At 36.1% G+C, this 21,709-nt stretch overlaps 1 pseudogene; it reads right to left on the bottom strand.

Annotated features, from left to right (window-relative positions):
* Positions 1-1,445: 1,445 nt before the first annotated feature.
* The window catches only part of LOC137005424 (NACHT, LRR and PYD domains-containing protein 12-like), a 109,047-nt pseudogene continuing 88,783 nt past the window's right edge, over positions 1,446-21,709 (bottom strand).

Below are 21,709 nucleotides of genomic sequence, written 5' to 3' on the forward strand. Positions count from 1 at the left end.
AAATTAGGGCACTTGGTGTAACACTGTAGGAAGGAAGGTCTCCATACATTTGTTTTTAGATCAATTTGATTTAATTAATGATAAGTGCAGTAACCAGTTTTTCTTCATTAATATCTCTTCTCCTCCATCATAAAATTGTTTGCGTTAGTATGTTTCCCTCATGTCTGTGGAAACTTTTTTGGGCAGTTCTTGGTCTGTATATAACAAATAAAACTAAAGTAGTATCATTTAAAATTGTTGACAGAATATATCATGTGAAAGACACATTATAGCGTTTTCATTACAAAAGCTCTTGTTGTAATTGTGAAAGAGAGTCTATTGTGCATTTATTTTTTGAATGTCCCTGATCATCTTTCTTTCTGCTTTTGTGTCATTTGACACGTATGAAAATGTATATAAACATTTAGTCATGATCAAATTATTTCAAGACTTGAAGGTGTCTGTTTTCTCCTCATGTTTATAACTTATTTGTGTCTCTCTGGTCTGTGCTTTAATCTGTTGGCTCATGAAGTTTCTTTCACAGATTTACATTCACTCTTCTATATCTATGGCTCCAGTCCAGACTCATCTCTACACTAGAGACAGATCTCCACCTGTCAAACTAACATGGAGCGTTTACTGAATCCAGTAATTTATTATTGATGGACTTTGATGATGGACCCTCCCTCTATCTCTACTCGACAGACACTGATCATTTGGGATCAGGTGACTCCCATGATCACTCGTCATTCCTGATTGGTTACCAGGTGGAAGAGGATACAGCATCTTTGTTAGTAAATCATTTATATTTTTAAAAAAGAAATACTAAATACATTTATACAAACCCAATACAATTATCACAAACAATATGATGTATACATAAGTTTTTCAACATTTTTGAGTTTATACTGTGCATTTATACAAAAAAAAAAAAAAAGTCCATGGCCACAGGTGTATAAAATCCAGTACCATGCAAACTGCTTCTACAAACATTTGTGAAAGAATGGGTCGCTCTCAGGAGCTCAGTGAATTCAAGCTTAAGTCCATTTGTGAAATTTCCTCACTACTAAATGTTCCAAGGTCAACTGTTAGTGGTATCATATGTGGAAGCAATTGGGAACAACAGCAACTCAGCCACGAAGTGGTAGGCCACATAAAATCACAGAGTGGGGTCAGCAAAATCACCAACTTTCTGCAGAGTCAATAGCTACAGACCTCCAAACTTCGTGTGGCCTTCAGATTAGCTCAAGAACAGTGCGTAGAGAGCTTCATGGAATGGGTTTCCATGTTCGAGCAGCTGCATTTAAGCCTTACATCATCACCAAGTGCAATGCGAAGTGTCGGATGCAGTGGTGTAAAGCACGCTGTCACTGGACTCTAGAGCAGTGGAGACGTGTTCTCTGGAGTGACCAATCACGCTTCTCTGTCTGGCAATCCAATGAACGTCTGGGTTTGGTGGTTGCCAGGAGAACGGTACTTGCCTGACTGCATTGTGCCAAGTGTAACGTTTGGTGGAGGGTGATTATGGTGTGGGGTTGTTTTTCAGGGATTGGGCTTGGCTCCTTAGGATGCAGCTGCAAAGTTGGGTGAACTCCTTATTAAACCCTACGGATTAAGAATGGGATGTCATTAAAGTTCATGTGCATGTAAAGGCAGATGTCCCAAAACTTTTGGCAATATAGTATATATTTTTTCATTCTCAAGCATGATAATATAACTTCTATCTGATGCTCAAAGTCACTTTACAAAATAAAAAGGGCAAGAAAGGTCACTTTCACACAACAGACAGCTGATACAGAACCAGCAGAAATTATCATTACACCCCACTACAAATTTAAAGGGGTCCTATAATGCCCCTTTTTACAAGATGTAAAATAAATCTATGATGTCCCCAGAGTGTGTATGTGAATTTCTATCTCAAAATACCCCACAGATATTTTTATAGCATGTAAAATTGTCACTTTTTGAGGGTGAGCAAAAACACATAGTTTTTGTGCGTGTCCCTTTAAATGTAAATGAGCTGTTGCTTCTGGCTCCCTTTCAAGAAGAAGGCAGAGTTTCAAGAGCTCATGTTATGCTAAGCAGAACGAACCTGATCTGAATTTTTTTTTATGACGGATGAAAGTTTTGGAGGCAGTGTGTAAACGTGATTGACACAACGTGAGGTCGTATTTATTTTTTTACGTGCGACATTTCGGATGCCAATTTCAGACAGAGCCAGAGAATATATACTGCATGAAGATAGAACAGGTATAGTCTAGTTTAATTACAGTTATAACTTATGTTGTTATGCTTTTATGACATGCTATTGTATTTGTGTTACATACTGTATTGCAATAAATACGGATGCAAGAGCTTAAGCAGGCTCCCAAATGTGCTCCACTACAACTCTTTCTCTTCTCTAAAGCATCTCTTCTCAACATGGTCTCACCCCTTTTGTTGCATGTTCCCGGGGGCAGGGTTTATGTAAATTTTAGGGTTAGTAATGTCACTAACTCAGGAAGAAGCTCAATGTAGTCCCTACCAGCCATTTGTTGTAGTCCTTAAAGGGTCATGAAACCCCAGAACACATTTTTTGAGCTGTTGACATATATGTATAGGCTGTACATCATTGAAAACACTAAAGGTACTCATTAATTTTATTTAAAAGTTAAAATGAGTTATTTTTGCATTTTTCAGAGTGATTTGAAAAGCAAAGTCCGAGTAACATCACAAAATCTGACGTCAGCGTGTACTTCCGGTAGGATTTGCAGTGCTGGTTGGCTCCAAGTATGGGCTGGTCGAACATGCTGACATCAACAGTTTCTGTATTTATTCATGAGAAAAAGAACATTCAATCCAATCACTGTGCTGTAGTATGCATAAGATTATAACTGTGGTTTTATGCATGAGGAAGTATCACTTCTCTCGCCTCGGTCTCTTGTCATTCTGAGACATATTGTTGGTGTTCATTTCCTCAGTGCTACAACACAAAAATGTGTTTTCCTGCGACGCGACCAGAGCAGAGGTTTGGGTGCATATGGATTGTTTTGCTGTAATCTACCAGCACAAATAGAAAATATGTTTGCATGAGATCGCATTACAGTGGAGAATTCAAATGTCAAAAAAGTGCAGCTCATTCACCTCTGCCTGCTCTGGCTGCGTTCAAACATGTGAGCTATATGTATTTTTACCTCAGCACAACAGCACATAAGTGTTGTTTTGTATTTTGCCCACGATGCGGTCAGAACTGGAGTTTGAATAAGAACACATAAAAAATACTATTGTTATGATCGGTTTCAGCGTGGAGCTCCACTATTTGTTTAATAACACCAGCCACATGAATCCTAGCTCATACAGAATAAAGTATTTGTGTTTAAAGTTTTTATAAACATATTTCACACATTATCCTGCACCAAACATTAACCAGCACGGTGTATGCACACATATTTCATCAAGTCTTATATTATATGTGGTCTTATAAGTCTTATATTATACAAAATTACATGTGTATACACTGATACAGTGGACTGAACATGACAACACGATTATTCTAATAGACAAAAGACTATAGTGCTCGTAAACATAATCAAAGTAGCCTATTATTAGCCCTATTAAATATTCTTTCGCATTTCTCCCTTGTGCTTGGGAGTTTGTTGTCATTTTCTCCGTGCTCATATATTAATATACACTATACTGTATAATGAGTGTGTTGTATGTCTGTGCTTTATTGGTTGTTCTCTCCCCTCTTACGCCCTCTACACTCCCACTTTACATGCCCATTTTAACAGAAATTTTTGAGCTTTGAGATGTGAACAACCAGGGTAAACCAGGGGGGTTTCATGACCCTTTAAAAAGTGATTTCTTTAAAAGAAAATATCCCCTTTGCTTTGAACTCTGATTGTCTTAACTTTGCAGATGTTGTTTATACTCTAACAGCAACATTACACAGTTTAAAGTTCAGAGACCTACAGCTGAAGCTGAATTTAAGACTCATTATCTGATGATCTCAGACAAAATATTCACACACACGGTGTTACTAAACCTGGTACAATTTCCTTTTATTTCTAGTGAGTAAAACAGACATTTAAATTTTAAATAAAAATATGATGAAAATTCTTACATTAGTGTCTCCAGTTTATAATGTGGATCATCCTCTATATCAGAGAGCAGCTTCACTCCTGAGTCTTCTAGATTATTCCCAGACAGATCCAGTTTTCTCAGGTATGAGGGGTTTGATCTCAGAGCTGAAGCCAGAGCAGCACAACCTTCATCTGTGACACCACAATCCATCAACCTGTAGAGAACGATGACACACTGTTCACTCTCTCAGATTATTAATTATTTAAAAAATCACAGATCACCATGTTTGATGTAAGTGAGATTTGCTATGTTATTTGTATGTGTGTTTGTGTGAGAGGGAAAGCTTATATAAACACTTATATAATAAATTATTTATATCACATTAAATAATATGTAAAGATGATCACAGAAAAAAAAACATGGATGTGATGGTCATTAACGAATTCTTGTTCTTCATGTATCAAAGTCCTGACTGCTGATATTTTGTGTGTTTAAAGCAAGTGTTTAAGTTAAGTGTGTTTCAGTTAAGAGTGTTGATCTGAGAAATGTTGATCGTATTACTTTACTGAGAAGGCCATGTGTTCAATCATTTATAGATCAATCACACAATCACATCAACTATTATTTTAAGTCATTTTAAAGTCCAGTGTTTATTTTTATTATTACAAAAAAATATACAATTACTTGATTAATTGTCAAAATAATAATTAGTGACAGCCCTAACTGTAATAATGGTTTGATTCCCTGATTCCATTTTGTTACTTTATGAATAAATGAAATTATACATTTCACAGTGACTGTTTCATGTAAGTCACGTACGATCTTACCACAATGTCTCCAGTTTACAGTGAGGATTCTCCAGTACAACAGAGAGCAACTTCACTCCTGAGTCTCTTAGATTATTATATGACAGATCTAGTGCTCTCAGGTGTGAGGGATTTGATCTCAGAGCTGAAGCCAGAGCAGCACCACCTTCATCTGTTACACTACAATCACTCAACCTGTAGAGAACAATGACACACCAATAACAAAAACTCAAATCACCATGTTAGATGGATCATGATCTGTTTCACAGAGCACATAACACTATCATAACACACCTGCAGTCAAATTCAAGCAGGAATAATATATATTTTTAATTGTATGTTCATAATTTGTGAAATATCTTGTCACTTGTAAATATGTCAGTGAGTTTAACTTTTATTCTAAGAGATTATATCTATGTGAGAAAGATTATATAAAAACTGAGAACAAATTAAAACTGTATATCACATAAAAATCTAGAAAAATTGTAACAGGAGAGGTTAATGTAATTAACATTAAAGAGTCATGAAACCGCCCTCTTTCATGTATGATGCCCAAATGTTATTTTTCAAAAAATGACAGTGGCTGTAGAATTTCTGTCATAAATAAGTTTCCAAATATTAAAGGCAAAATATGTAACATTTTTGGATTAAAATATCCAAAAACCACTTGAACAACATTAGTCCTATATATTTTGTTGAATTGTGTACACATCCAAATGTTTCCAAGAATGTTTAAATCCAGAAAAATAAGCAATTTTAACCAGGACACAGACCGTGTCCATGCGTTGCCTATCATTGACATCATACCCATGTTAACTGGTTTTTATTTTGTAGAAACCATGGAAACACTAAATATGCTTTAATATATTATGTGTTTTATTAGACAGGTGAGCAACTGTTTGGATGGATACATTCAACAGCAAACTAATCATGTTATATAGCTCAACACAGTAAGTCTTATTATTCAGCTCAAGTCTACCTCACAATCATCTTAAATGTGTGTGGACAACAGTGAGAAGAAGGGAGGGAGTGGGTGGGGCAGGGCAGGGCAGGACAGGGCAGGGCAGAGGAAAAAGAGGGGTACGAGCAATCTGTCAGCTGCCCATGGCGGCTCTCACTAAATATCAGGGGGAAATTGTAGGATTTTTATAGCTGACAAACTTAAATTTATGTGAAATACATTGAATACTATCTATTTTTCTCTTTAAAAGTCTGTACATAAATGTTAATATACAGTACATACACTATAAATGCATATATTTGAAAATAAATTTATCATACAAATGTCATAAAAATGGTTAGATCACAAGTAAGATTGCAAATCTATGTACCTTCAGAACACTGACAATAAAGATGAATAGTGACATTGATGATAGAAATTCTCGTAGCTCTCCTCAGAAAAATGCTTGCTACACACAAACTAGTTTGATTGTGTCAGTATTTGATGGCCAACCAACCACCCACAGCCAGAGTCTCACCCTGACAGCATCGCAGGGAAAAGAACATGCAGTCACGTGAATAAGACAGGTGTGTCGTTGATGTACTATAGTGTTTCACCATGTCAAAATCTGTGACATTGATATGATAAAGATTTCATCATCTACATTATCCAGTTTTCTCTTACAATTAAAATCAATAGACTGTGTAAATCCTGACTGTGCTGAGATTGAGTTTGTTTAAATTAAAGGGTGTTAAATGTTGATGTAAAAGTGTTTTTTTTTCTTTTCAGTGTGACTATCAGTACTGCAGTATCAACTTAATGAGGAGCAGGTCATGTGTTCAATCATTTACAGATCAATCACATGAGCTCACAGCAGCAGGAGAAAAAGAGCAAATGCTTCAAAAAGAAACATTAATTCTCTTAAATAATATGCACAGTTGTAATACAAATTTGATGAATGGTAATTTGATCATGTTGTTTCAATAGTTTTGCTTGTAATTAATATAATAATAGTTCTTGCCTGCATTTATTTCATTTTGATGTTACATTATGAATGATTGAAATTGCAAAATTCACAGTGACTCAGCTTCATGTGAGAGTCACGTATGATCTTACCACAGTTTCTCCAATTTACAGTGGGGATTCTCCAGTCCAACAGAGAGCAGCTTCACTCCGGAGTCTTTTAGATTATTCCAAGACAGATTCAGTTCTCTCAGGTGTGAGGGGTTTGAACTCAGAGCTGAAGCCAGAGCAGCACAACCTTCATCTGTAACACCACAATCCCTCAACCTGTAGAGAACAATGACATACTCTTCACTCTCTCTCTGTAGCTCATACTTGGTTTAAACAATACTAATAAAGCATGTCTGTATGAAATAATGTAGCTAATATTCATCTAATCATGTTCAAACTATCAGTGTTATAGATGGAGACAGACTTAAAAAAGATTAATTTGATTATTATTAATTTGATATTCAACAATGTTTTTATCTGCCTGCATCAACACCCTTGTATGCAAACTGAACTGAGCTGGATGATGACATCACTGTTTACTCCAGTGCTGATATAGATAAATTAACTAAATTAATAACTATTGATTCTTACAACGGAATGAATCAATACTGAATTTACTCAAGCTGGAGAAAAATAGTACATATTTTAAGAGCTGCTGTGCAGCCAAAATTATATACCAGTTATCACTGTAAAGCTGCTTTGACCTAATCTGCATTTTAAAAAGCGCTATATAAATATAGGTGACTTGACTTGATTATTATAAATGTGAATTAAATGAGATTCCTCTTCAGTTATCAGAAATTATTATTATTAATTTTGCTTATATTTCTGCACACATTTATTCATCATCATGTTTATTGTTAGTTTTTTTATATGTTTGTGTACTTTTTCCTGTTCCATTAGATTAGGTCGCTTTGTGTAAATGCAGTGGCGAGGCAAGAAATTTTAAAGTGAGCGTACCTTGGCGAAATAGGGCTGACTTCAATGTCTACTCTAAAATTACATTATTTTTTAATACATGGGATAAAAATAAGGATAATTAAGAATAGTTAAATGTGATTTATAGTCAGCTAACAGTTTCATGAAAACAACAAAATTCCCTCATAAATAAAATAACCAATGAACAAAATATGAAAAATAAAAAAAGATAAATAATCATAGTTGGAGTGTCAAAGGTTTCTAATTACAGTCTGCTTTGCAGCATTGAGAAATGTAGCCGATCACAGACATGTCTGTTGATATCTTGAACACAATGGCCAATCAGAGGTGTTTAACTTAGAATCCACACATCGCTCAAAGTTCAGAATTTAAATTAATCTTTTTTCATTCTTAACCAGGAGTGGCATCTATTAAATTCATGTATTTGAGCAATGATTATTGTCATTTATATGTTATTTATATGTGATTTGTGTCTCATTTGATTGGGTGGAGTAGCTGTCAATCTGAGTTGGCCAGTGTCACCCTGGCCTAATGTAGCCTCACCACTGATGTGATGTGATGAGAGTGAAGATGAATGAAATCAGCTTTAGCTTCAGATATCAAACACATTAACTTTGATTATGTTGAATGTGTTTCATGTAAAATCATGTTATTAATGAAAAAATGAATTAATGAAAATAATGAAAAATCATATGTTATTATATGTTATTAAAAATACCTAATGTATAAACGTTTATATTAAATTAAAATTAATATATAAAATGTCTAAATGTAAATGTTTGTATACATACATTATAAGTGCATATATTTGAAAATAAAATTTTCACACAAATGTCATAAAAACAGTTATGTAGATCACAAATCAGGTCAGAGTTTAAAAGCTGAAGTGTTATCAATATTTTTTATTAAACCATTAAGTAAGAAATGTTAGAATGTTTTAACAGTGATGATTATTCTCAGTGTTACTTACTCAGCTGATCTGGTTGCTGTAACCACAGACAGCAGCTTCTGAAGAACTTCATCAGCAGTATTTTGTTCTTTTAGTATGACACTATTTGAAAATAAAAAAAATAAGTTAATTGTGTAAATAATGTGTAAATAATACATTACATACCTTATTAAATACCCTCAAATATTTTAATTAAATGATTAGTTCACTTTAAAATGAAAATGAAAAATGTAGCCTTACTAGGACACAGCCTCCATTTGAGAAGCACCCGCAAATTATGTACAATATCCCAGAAATCAGTCTGTGCCCCGTGATTTAAACACCTCTGAGATCTTTGTCCATAATGTTTTAGACTGTAATGATTGTACTCAGTGTTACTTACTGATCATTTTCAGCTCCAATTAATCTGTCAAGGTTAAACTGATGCATTGCCTCCTCTGAGGTCAACAACACAAAAACTAAAGCTGACCACTGAGATGAGGAGAGTTTCACATTACGTAATCCTCTAGAATTTATATGAGGTTCAGCTTCGTTCACTAGTGAAAGATCACCCAGTTCATTCAGACAGTGAAACAGATTGATGTATTTATCTGGAGAGTGATTCTCACTGATCTTCTCTTTAATATAGTCAACTGTTTTCTTATTGTAGTGAGATCTGTTTCCTGTCTGTGTCTTTAGTTCTTGTAAGAGACTCTGATTGGACTCCACTGACAGACCCAGAAGGAAACGAAGGAAAAGGTCCAGATGCCCATTTTTACTGTCTAAAGCCTCATCCACAGCTCTCTGATGGAGATTAGACATTGAAACTCCATTAGTTGGTTTGGTAATCTGGTCAAACACATTGATGTTCTTGTTTATAAAGGAGAGATGCACATATAGAGCTGCTAGATGTTCCTGAACGCTCAGATGAACAAAGCAGAAGACTTTCCCCTGATACAAGCCCAACTCCTCTCTGAAGATCTGAGTGCACAATCCTGAGTACACTGATGCTTCTGTCACATCAATGCCACACTCTCTCAGGTCTTCCTCATAGAAGATCAGGTTTCCTTTCTCAAGCTGCTGATAAGCCAGTTTCCCCAGTTTGACAATCATGTCTTCATCTTTCACTTTCTTCTCATAGTCCTTCTCATGTTTGATGTTGGTCTGAATGAGCAGGAAGTGTGTGTACATTTGAGTGAGAGTCTTGGGAATCTCTCCACTCTCTGCTTCACTCAACATCTTCTCTAGAACAGTGGCTGAGATCCAGCAGAACACTGGGATGTGACACATAATAAAGAGGCTCCTTGATGACTTCAGGTGTGAGATGATCTTGTCGGCCAGATGCTGATCACTGATTCTCTTCATGAAGTATTCCTCCTTCTGTGGCTCACTGAATCCTCGTACCTCTGTCACTCGATGGACACACTCAGAGGGGACGAGATCAGCTGCTGCTGGTCTGGAGGTGATCCAGATGAGAGCAGAGGGAAGCAGATTCCCCACAATGAGGTTCATCAGCAGCTCGTCCACTGAGGCTGATTCAGTCACATCACACAACCTCACATCGCTCTGAAAATCCAGAGACAGACGACACTCATCCAGACCATCAAATATAAACAACACTTTATATTTGTCAGTGGATATCTCCATTTCTTTTGTTTCAGGGAAAAAGACATGAAGAAAATCTGAAAGACTGAGTGTTTTGTCCTTCATCAAGTTGAGCTCTCTGAAAGGAAGTGGAAATATGAGCTGGACGTCCTGATTCTCTTTCCCTTCAGCCCAGTCCAGGATGAACTTCTGCACAGAGACTGTTTTTCCAATGCCAGCGACTCCCTTTGTCAGCACAGTTCTGATGGGTTTGTCTTGTCCAGGTAAAGGTCTAAAGATGTCACTGCATTTGATTGGTGTGTCCTCTGTTTCTGCTCTCCTGGACTGTGTCTCAATCTGTCTCACCTCATGCTCATTACTGATCTCTCCACTTTCACTCTCTGTGATGTAGAGCTCTGTGTAGATCTCATTCAGGAGTGTTGGGTTTCCCTGCTTTGATATTCCCTCATACAAACACTCAAACTTCTTTCTCAGATTTGATTTCAAAGTGTTGAGGACTTCAGCAGGTTTAGAGTCATGACTGTAAGATAAAAACACCAGATTAATACACAAGTTAATGTAAAGTAAACAGCCATAAATCAAATAATCAATGGAATATTTGTTTGATGTATTATGGCAGGGGTTACCAAACTTTTAAGCCCACAACCCCCAAAATAATGATGCCAGTGACTCGTGACCTCCACTAGAGGTGGTTAAAGTTTACAAACATTGTGTGCAATGGTGCACACGCACTAATGCCTTTTTCACACATAATCTATTTTGCTTTCACATATGCCATGTTTACAGTGTGCAACTGATCCGTTGCTATTTATCACAAACACAAAATTTACTTATTTTTATTTCAAATCCAAAAGTTTTTACTGAACATGGCCTGTCAGCATTGCGATTCTCTTTGTTTACACTATATTTAATAGATGTCACGTTTAAATGCACTACATGTAAACGTTTTATTCAATTCATTACTTTATATTTATATAAAGTAATACTTTTGATTTATATATTGATTTATATATTTTATATACTTGCTCATGCAAGTGGCAAAACATTTAAACTTATGCTTTATCTTAAAATCACAAACATTTTAAATTAAAACTTAAAATAGACAGAAACAGGCGACTCTCATCTTTTCTTTCCTTTTAAATCTTTTTACAAGAAATCCCTCAGGTCATTAAGAACTTTGTTTTTCCACCTTCACGAAGAGATCAGTGTTATCCATTATGTCTTCTGATGGTGGTGCTTCTCCGCTCTCCTCCGCTGGCGTTGTCTTTGGTCGATATTAACCAACGTTTCATTTTGACAAAAATAATATCCAAAGCTTAAAGCCTAAAGAATTACCTACATGCACATGTCTGAATATTTAACATGGTGCTGTAAATTGACCTGCTGCAACTGATGATGTTGCTAATATGTCGTTAATCTGTCGTGATCACCTCAGGACTCATGGTCGAGGGGAAGGAAAATCGAAAGGTTGATGGCTTTTTTATTTGCATGTTTTTTGTTTTAAATTAACTAGTATTTTTAGTACTTTGTAAGGCCTACTATTATTCATAAAATATGCTATTTCTAATCATTATTTATTTATTTTTTTTATTTCTGGAAATCATCTCGTGACCCCTCCCTTGATGTCTTGTGACCCCCCCTCCCAACCTTTACTTTGGGAACCACTGTATTATGGGACACAGTGATATGTGATGTGTATGGCAGCACCTAAAATTAAACAACAATAACAAAAGTCCAACATTTTACCTGAAGCCAGGACACATTCCTTCATTTAAGTCTTGTGGTTGAATCACAGGCGTGAACACAGTTTTGTTTTTAACTGGTCTGGATAGAAGATTTGAGCTTAAATCAGAATGAAGAGGGTAAAGAATCAGACACACTGATATTGATGTAATTGTCATTAACTGAGTAACAGACCAACAGCTTTTACAGTGTGTGAATGTATTAATAATACAATACATCGAGCTTTGCACAAGGACACAATGGTAATCATTAATAGACTGAAATTTACAGGATTGGAACTTAGTATTTTCTGGTTCAAATCCAGATCATTACACTGCTGTATTTCAATATAATGTCATAAAAATCAAATTCTACTGTATGAGCACATCTTTTATAGAAATAAAATACCTGAGATCAGGCCGTTTGTCTCCACTCTTAAACTTTAGTGGTGGATCCATAGAGCAGTTACTCTTCATAGACACACAGCTGGACTCTGGGTTTGAGCTCTTCTGCTTGAGTGAACTGAAACAGAGAACAGATTAATCAGTTTAATCCTTTAGATTATGATAGGAACCATATTAATATAAACACAATCATCTTTAATCAAAAAGCACTTTGAGTAAACTTTATCTTTTTATTTAATATTTCACATCAGTATTAAAGGCACAGTATGTAAGTTTAACAGCTAGAGGTTGCTTCTTTTAAACTAAGATGTATCCTGATGATGCAGTGAATGAGCGTGGAATCATTAGATTTGTCGTCTTCACCTCCACAGCCGATGGAAAGCAATCTGACAGGAAATCATACTCATGGCTGAGCTACTATTATTAAAGTTTTTTTTTTTTTTTAAAAGTTCATTAACATTAATGTGCTATGAAGCAGGATGGGCCGAGAGCCACAGGACATTTTATGCTGCTGTTTTTATTATGTATGTTTATATGCTGCAGTCGGCCACAGCTGCTACTCTTGTTTTGTTGTCTGTTTATTTTATGATTAAAGTTATGTCTAACGTCCGCCTCTTATTTCTCTGAACTTGAATTTTGTTACAGTTATGTTTGATCACTTTAATTCACATTATTTAATTCTAATGAAACTGCTGCAAGCGCTAAATCACTATTCAGGAGTGTGTTTCCCATACAACTCCCTGAGATCAACATGACCGTTTCCTGAAACCGTTAGTGATGTCCGGTTCGTGAACGAATCATTCTTTTTAACCGGTTCTTTTCAGTGAACCAGTTGAACCAGTTCACCAAATCGGTCTGAATCGTTCCAAACAGTTTGCATCTCCAGTAAGCAAACACGAATCCACAAATTACTAAAGTTATTCACTTTTTGACGTGCCTGACACTACCTCTCGAAATAAACCAACATTCCGGAGTTATTCAGTTACTCCAACAGTACAGTGACTTAATCTGCTGTGAAGAGAGAACTGATGATGATGAGCACGAGCAGCAGAGCAGCTGATATGAGTGCGCATGCGCGGCGCACACGAACGAACATACACGGCCTGTCATGGTTCTCGTTCTCTCAAGAATCGGTTGCATCAATTTCGGATCATCAGTACACAACCGAGAACCGCTTCTTTCGGTCATGTCCGAACCGGTGAGCTGATGATACTGCGCATGCGTTTAACTTTTCAAGAGAATGAAAAGCACGTTAGTCAAGTTTTGTTGAACATCGGACAGTGTGATAATATAAAACATACTGGAAATATGTTTATGACTTAATTCAAAATACAAATGTTTTTTTGTGCTTTTCCAAATACACCATAGCAGATTGATAGGATATAATACTGTACATAATACTGTACATAATAAACTATATGCCAACATGAACATAATATTTTGTACATAGATCAAACTAATGTTCAGAAATAGTTATACAAATTTATTTTCTATATTAATGTTATTTAAAAAGCAATATAGTGAAAGTTGTGCAGTTGTGCTTTCAAGTTATTTTTTTTTTTAAAGATTGGAAACATTTATTTCATAAATAATCCATGGACAGTTTATTTAATTTCTAAACAAGGTGATATAAAGATAACTACAGCGAGAGCAAACAAGCGACTCCTTTTGAATCGCTCTCGTGGTTCTCGAATCTCAATCTCGTTCTCGAGTAGAATCGGTTGCAACGGTTTTCGGATCACCAGTACACAACCGAGAACCGCTTCTTTCGGACGTGTCCGATTTGAGAACCGGTGAGCTGATGATACTGCGCATGCGTGATTCAGCGTGTGATCTAAAGCTACAGAACAGTAACATCACAGCACCGGCTAACTAGGACAACTGATGCTATGAGAGGACTCTGGCGAAAGTACGTTTATTTAATTACAAATAAATCGTAATGTAAGAGGATCATGGTTTCTGCTCTGATGAAGACTAATTTATTTACTTAAAACTTTGTTTGCACATCACTGCCTGTATATGTCATGTGTTTGGATGCTTTAGATGCAAAACTAAATTGTAAGAAATGCTTCAGATTATAATGTTTTAGTTGACTGATGTTATGATTACTGACTTTATATATTTGAATGTGTTAACTTTTTTCATCCTGGCCCGTGATAGACAACGTCTGTCACAGATCCCCTGTCTCCCTGGACTACAATTCCCATGATCCTCCTGTTTCTTCACCTGCACTCACTTCCTTCGTCATCTCCCCATCTTCACGGATCACCTGCACCTAGACTCTATTATCAGCACTCCCTTTATATTGCATTCATTCCCTTCACTCCTCGTCCGTTCTCTGTTTGTGTTAAGTGCATGTTTGGTGTACTCTGCCTTTTGTTTATTAAAAGTATTACATGTTTGTGGAAATCCGTATCTGCCTCATCTCTACACCAGCAGCCGTAACAATGTCATCGCGGATGACGTCATTACGTCGGAGCGTAAAAGAACCGGTGAACCGTTTTTTTCAACCGGTTTATTGAATCGAACTGTCCGAAAGAACCGGTTCACGGAAAAGAACCGAACTTCCCATCACTAGAAACCGTAGTGTCACAAATTTGTCTTTCAGCCATGTTGGTTAATGATGTCACGTTAATGATGTAATTTTGTTATGTTACCGCCTTTTTCCAAAATGGATTAAATTCATTTTCCTCAAAACATTTTACAAACAATACTCCATGATGACAATGTGAAAGAAGTTTGTTTTAAATCTTTGCAAATTTATTAAAAAATAATAATGGAAAAAAAAAAAAAAAAAAAAAATCACATGTAAATAAATATTCACAGCCTTTGCTCAATACTTTGTTGAAGTACCTTTGGCACCCCAATTACAGTCTCAAGTCTTTTTGAGTATGATGCTACAAGCTTGGCACACCTATTTTTGGGCAGTTTCTCCCATTCTTCTTTGCAGGACCACTCAAAGTCCATCAGGTTGGATGGGAGTGTCGGTGCACTGCCATTTTCAGATCTCACCAGAGATATAAAATCGGGTTCAAGTCTGGGCTCTGGCTGGGCCACTCAAGGACATTCACAGAGTTGTCCTGTAGCCACTCCTGTGTTATCTTGGCTGTGTGCTTAGGTTCATTGTCCTGTTGGAAGATGAACCATTGCCGCAATCTGAGGGTGGATGTCTCTGTACATTGCTGCATTCATCTTTCCCTCAATCCAAAATAGTCTCTCAGGCCACTGTGCTCATTGGGACCTTCAATGCTGCAGAAATTTTTCTGTACCCTTTTCCAGATCTGTTCCTCGATACAATCCTGTCTTGGAGGTCAGACAATTCCTTGGACTTCATAGCTTGGTATGTGGTCTGACATGCACTGTTAACTGTGTGACCTTAGACAGGTGTGTGTCTTTCCAAATCATGTTTAATCAACTGAATTTACCACAGGTGGACTCCAATCAAGTTGTAGAAACATTAATTTTGAGTGTCATGGCAAAGGCTGTGAATACTTATGTACATGTGATTTTCATTTTTATTTGTAATAAATTTGCACAGATTTCAAATAAACTTCTTTCTCGTTGTCATTATGGGGTATTGTATGTAGAATTTTGAGGAAAATAATGAATTTAATTCATTTTGGAATAAGGCTGTAACATAAAAAATGTGGGAAAAGTGAAGCATTGTGAATACTCTCTGGATGTACTCTGTTTCTCAGTTTTTTGCTTTATTTCCAGATTCAATCATAGGCTCGATCTTGCGTAATAGAGCAAGCATGCACAACAATGTCTTCAAAAAAACGTCGCTTTAAATCTCTTGACAAACTAAAAGAAACTTGTATATATATATATATATTGTTACATTTTATATATATATATATTCATTCCAAATGAAAGATATAGATTGTATTGAATGTCATCTTGCTTATTTTGCTCAAGATAAGGATTTATTAAGTCCATGTGTCATGCAAACAAGTGCATCTTTCCTTTATAAACAATAACATCAATGTGCTTGACCAGATTAACAAATCATCTAATGGAGACAAAGTTCCACTAACTGATCTCCATCAGAGAGCTGTGGATTAGGCTTTAGACAGTAAAAATGGGCATCTGGACCTTTTTCTTCATTTCCTTCTGGGTCTTTCAGTGCTAACAAGAACTAATGACACAGACTTCATAAGATTACAATTCCAGATTATTACATAAATTAGTGAAGTAAATTGCCAAATAATTACAAAATAGATTTTTTGTTTGTTGTATTATGGGACACAGAACGTCATTAGGTTTCTGAAATGTTTCACTTATTAATCATGTGTTTGAGTAAACAACAACAACAAAAGGTCCTACATTTTACCTGAAACCACACTGATTTTGATGTAATTGTGTTATTAACTGAGTAACAGACCAACAGCTTTGACAGTGTGTGAATGTATTAAAAATACAATACATAGAACTTTGCACAAGGACACAATGGTAATGATTAATAGGCTGAAACTTGCAGGATTTGAACTCATTGCACTGCGATCATAAAACTGTGATCACTTTTAGTTTGATGAAAGTACCTGCATCCTGGATAAAAATCCCCATCACTGGATCCTTGTGAATCAGTCATGATGAAGCTTCAGGTGAATCTGATGAGTTTGATCTCCTCCACTGACTCAATGAACAAACATTCAGACACAAAATTAAATGATTATTTGAATTAAACAACCTTCATAATTTTGCTGAACATATCTCGAGTGTGAGAGAACAAGGATGATATGACTGCATTAACTCAAGCTCAGTCATACATGTTCACACATATGCTGTTAAACGTCTGAAGAATCACAGACATCACCAAACACAAAAGAAACCTTGAAGTGAAAGAAACCCGTTATTAAAGATTTGATATCAAAGAAACAATGACTTAAAATGTCCTCCAGAGATTCATATTAATATGAGGAAGTCACCACATCAAGGTTTGTTTTTTTCTACAGAGGTTTAACAACAGGAACAAATCCTACATAAAGACTCTTATTTAAACCTGAATTAGTAGGTGTGGTGGAATAATGTAAGTTACAGATGTGAGAAGTTAAAACTAACATTATTCCACCACGCCTACTAATTCAGGTTTTTGCATTGAGCCTAACAATTATAAATAAGAGTCTTTCATTTATTTAAACATGATGTTGTTAAAAAAATCAAACCATTGAATTCTCAATTTCTAATTTACTCTTTATTTCAAAAATACTTGAGAAGGTAATTTCTGTCCATTTATGAAAATTTTTAGAGTCAAATGGAGTCTTTAAATGTTTTCAGTCTTATCTGAACAACAGAACATTTTCTGTCTATATAAATGCAGATGTTTATCCTTTAAATCACGTTTGACCTGTGTGGTTCCCCAAGGATCTATTCTTGTCCCTATTTTGTTTTCTTTATATATGCTCTCTTTGTTTTACATTTTTAGAAAACACAGAGTATGCCTATTAAGCATAATGGCAATGCTGGTCTATGTGCTTTAATCGGTTGTTTGTCAGACATTAAAGCATGGATGTCCAATATTTTTTTTTAAATCTCAATGAAAGTAAGACTGAGGCAAGTGTGTTTGGACCATTAGCTGTCTCTGGCAGCTTAAATCAAGTGTTGGGCAGCTTAGCAGCTTATAAAGCCATCTGTTAAAAACTTGAGTGTTGTCTTTGACTCTACCCAGTCATTTGATAAGCAGGTTAATGCAGTAGTCAAATTGTGCTTTTCCAGGTAAGACTACTGGCTAAAGTTAAAAGCTTTTAACTGCTGAGTTTGAGAGAGTAATACATGCATTTATATCTTCTCATCTACTATTGCAATTTAAATTTATATAGGTATTAGTCAATCCTATATAAACCACTTGCAAATAGTCCAACATGCAGCTGCTAGACGTAAATATGAGTAGTTGTCTTGAAATCACAACACTAAACGTAATGTTGAAAAATGATACTCTCAGAGAATGATGTTAAGTCTATGTTAAAAATATACAATGCAATAATCTATAACCCAAGGGAAATTTATTTTCACTCATTCACTTCAAGCAAACATAATCCATGAGTCCCACTGAAATATTTCATGAAAGTACTTACTATTTTGACATTTGTTCTTCGTTAATATATCATGTGTTCTCCTTCATGAAAAGTGCCTGAACACTGAACACACTTTCAGTTGAACTGAGCTTTGCGTTCAGAAAGGGGAAGTGTCGTCTAACAGGTTTTTTTCTGGATTCGGCACATGACTGACTCCGACTGGAGAGAGAAAATAAGCTCTATCAGTTTCCTGAAAATCATATAAAACCTGCTGAAAAACTCATTCATGTTCTCAATTTAAAACACACATATACTTCGTAAAATACAGGGTAAGGCTGAATGAGACGTCCCCTGGAGTAAGATGCTTTTAATTTTCCTCTTGACTATATAGAATGTGATCTCACAATAACAAACGTTACAATATTTCTCATTGTTACGACCCCCAAAGTAATCTAGGGGTACAGGGGTCAAACATTTAAAACTGACATAAAAAAGAAATACATAAAAACAAAGACAAAGAACCCCCCAAAGAGCAGCCTGAAAATTTTTTAATAAGTGTGAATACAAAGTAAATAGAATGGTTTATTGGTGAAACATAAATGTACAAAAATAGCGGAAATGTATATATATAAATATATATATATATATATATATATATATATATATATATATATATATATATATATATATATATATATATATATATATATATATATATACACACAACACACACACACATACAGTATTTACAGAAACAATTGAGGGGGACAAAAGGGGGAGAAGAAGTGACATGGGCGTCACCAAAGAAAATAAATTAACAAAACCAAACAATTCTAACTTATAAATATGCCCTAAGACTAACTACAAGAAGAAAATGTTGAAAGAAACTGTGCGAGATTCCCTAACTCTGCCTAGCCAAAACCAAAAGGGCGTGGCACTCGTCCCTAGCCTAATGTACTATATAGAGACAGTTCCTACATGCTGCAATGTATGTCACGTGACGTTCTTACCTGTCCACTGCTTCCAGGCCTAGTAACATAATAATGCTTGACAAATGTCACATGAAAGGGAAAAGAAACGAATATATAAAACGAAAACAAACATACACATAAAGCAAGCAACATAACAAGAGGGGATACAAGGATTAAACAGGATGGCAACAAAATAATGATCATGAAACAACAACAACATGGAGATGTGGTGAAAACCTGTCTCACGACATCAGCATGTTTTTCCAGTGATATATTTCATCACTGAAGATTTTTCAAAAACGGTGTTAAAATATCATCTCATCTCGTTAGATAAGCATATCGTCACACCCTTAAGCCCTATTCGGACGGGACTAGTTTTCCAAACGACGTTTGAGTAACAATTCTTATCAACCTACGTCTGTGATTTTATGTACGGATTCGGACGGGACTAACATCTCCGTGTTTATTACCGAGGTAGGAGTGTCTGTGTTTTACATGTGGGCATTTCAGAAGATCACGTGTTCAGAATGCGTGGATTGCGTATGGTCATATGAACTAAACATGCATTTATCATCATGATTTAATAGAACTGGGTTCTTATAATAAACCCACTGGAATAAAAAGTTTTAACTTATATAATTTACACGTTATGTAATTAAGTGCAGAAATGAAAGTACTCTTACCTGAAACTGATATTACAGTAGCCAGTCTTAACAGTTTACGTGATTTGGCTCTTCTTGTTGATTTATTTTTTTTTATTTCTTCGCAGTGTACCAAACACATCTACATCCATTATCGGTGCGCAAAAAGCAGAAACTTGAATACCGGCACGATAGCGAGAAATTGTACGGTAGTTCACGTTGACCAAAACACACAAGAAAAAGCGTTTTGGAAAAAACATTTTCAGAAAAATCACAGACATTCGCATTCGGACGGGATTAGATTTCTCTGAGGACCGCTGAGTTTGACGAAAAACAGTAGGTAATTTGCTCTGGAATTTTTACAGAGGTCGTGTGAGAAAAAGACAGACATGGCAGATTCGGACGGGATTAAAATCTCAAAGTACATGTACGTCTGTGAAACAGAAATTTTTCTAACGTCCCCCTGTGAAACTAGTCCCGTCCGAATAGGGCTTTAGAAGACACTGAATCTCATCTTAGCATTTCATCATTGACACTCGAGGCTGAGGGGATTCTTGCATTACAATTACAGAGTTTAGTTTTTAAAGTAATGTTTGTCTGTTCTTTTATTTGTCTTTGTCACATTAGCTCTGAATTATACAAGATGATGCATTTACTCGTTTGTTTTATAGAATTTCTTTTAGTTTGGACCTTGTGAGTATGTTTATAAATAATGTTAAAACAAATGCTTAACTCTTCATTTGCCCAGCTCAAGGTGTTTTGTTTTGTCCATAACATCCCCTCAGAAGTTTCAACTTCCTCTTTCAGGGGGATGAAGGCCTATCAACCAAGGCCTCTTCTTCTCTCTGCAGACATGTCCTTGTGTTTCTTGCTCTAACTTGTCTCACTTGGGGCAGTCATGGCCTAATGGATAGAGAGTCGGACTTGTAACCCAAAGGTCATGGGTTCGAGTCTCAGGTCCAGCAGGGATTGTCGGTGAGGGGAGTGAATATGCAGCGCTCTCTCCACCTTCAAGAGGTGACCCTCTTGAGCAAGGCACCGTACCCCTAACTGCTCCCGGGGCGCCACAGCAATGGCTGCCCACTGCTCCGGGTGTGTGTTCACTGCTGTGTGTGTGCACTTGGATGGGTTAAATGCAGAGCACAGATTCCAAGTATGGGTCACCATACTTGGCCACATGTCACTTCACTTCACTTCACACTTTCACTTGCACAGTCCAGGTACTTTCATTTACGTTAAGGCAGACATCCCAGAAGTCATCTACTGTCATCTGGAAATTGAACACTCAGAGATCCACATTAATCAAATTTATTCTTTATGAATTCTGCAATCATCTCTTTCAATTGTCTTGTAATTTCAGAAGTCTCATCTGGTTGATAACAGCAGTTTCCCCATGCTATTTTAATAAAGCAAGTTCTTCTTTGCAGAATGCAGAAAATGGCAGCCTTTCTGAGTAGCCTTATTTTTGTCAGACACAGACGAACAAGAGGGTGAGTCAACAACAGGCAGTTTATTAGAACAGAGGCATGAACACAAGAACAGCACTGGCAGGTATGTAGCAGTTATGGGCACGTTGATGAAGTCACTTAGCTGAGGAGTTAACAGTTCACTTTTGCAGGTGTGGACTGGATGAAGAAGTGGAAACACTGGAACATCAAGTATAACGGCTAAGGAGTCCAGGTAA

The sequence above is a fragment of the Chanodichthys erythropterus genome, chromosome 17 (assembly GCF_024489055.1).
Source record: "Chanodichthys erythropterus isolate Z2021 chromosome 17, ASM2448905v1, whole genome shotgun sequence".
Lineage (NCBI taxonomy): Eukaryota > Metazoa > Chordata > Actinopteri > Cypriniformes > Xenocyprididae > Chanodichthys > Chanodichthys erythropterus.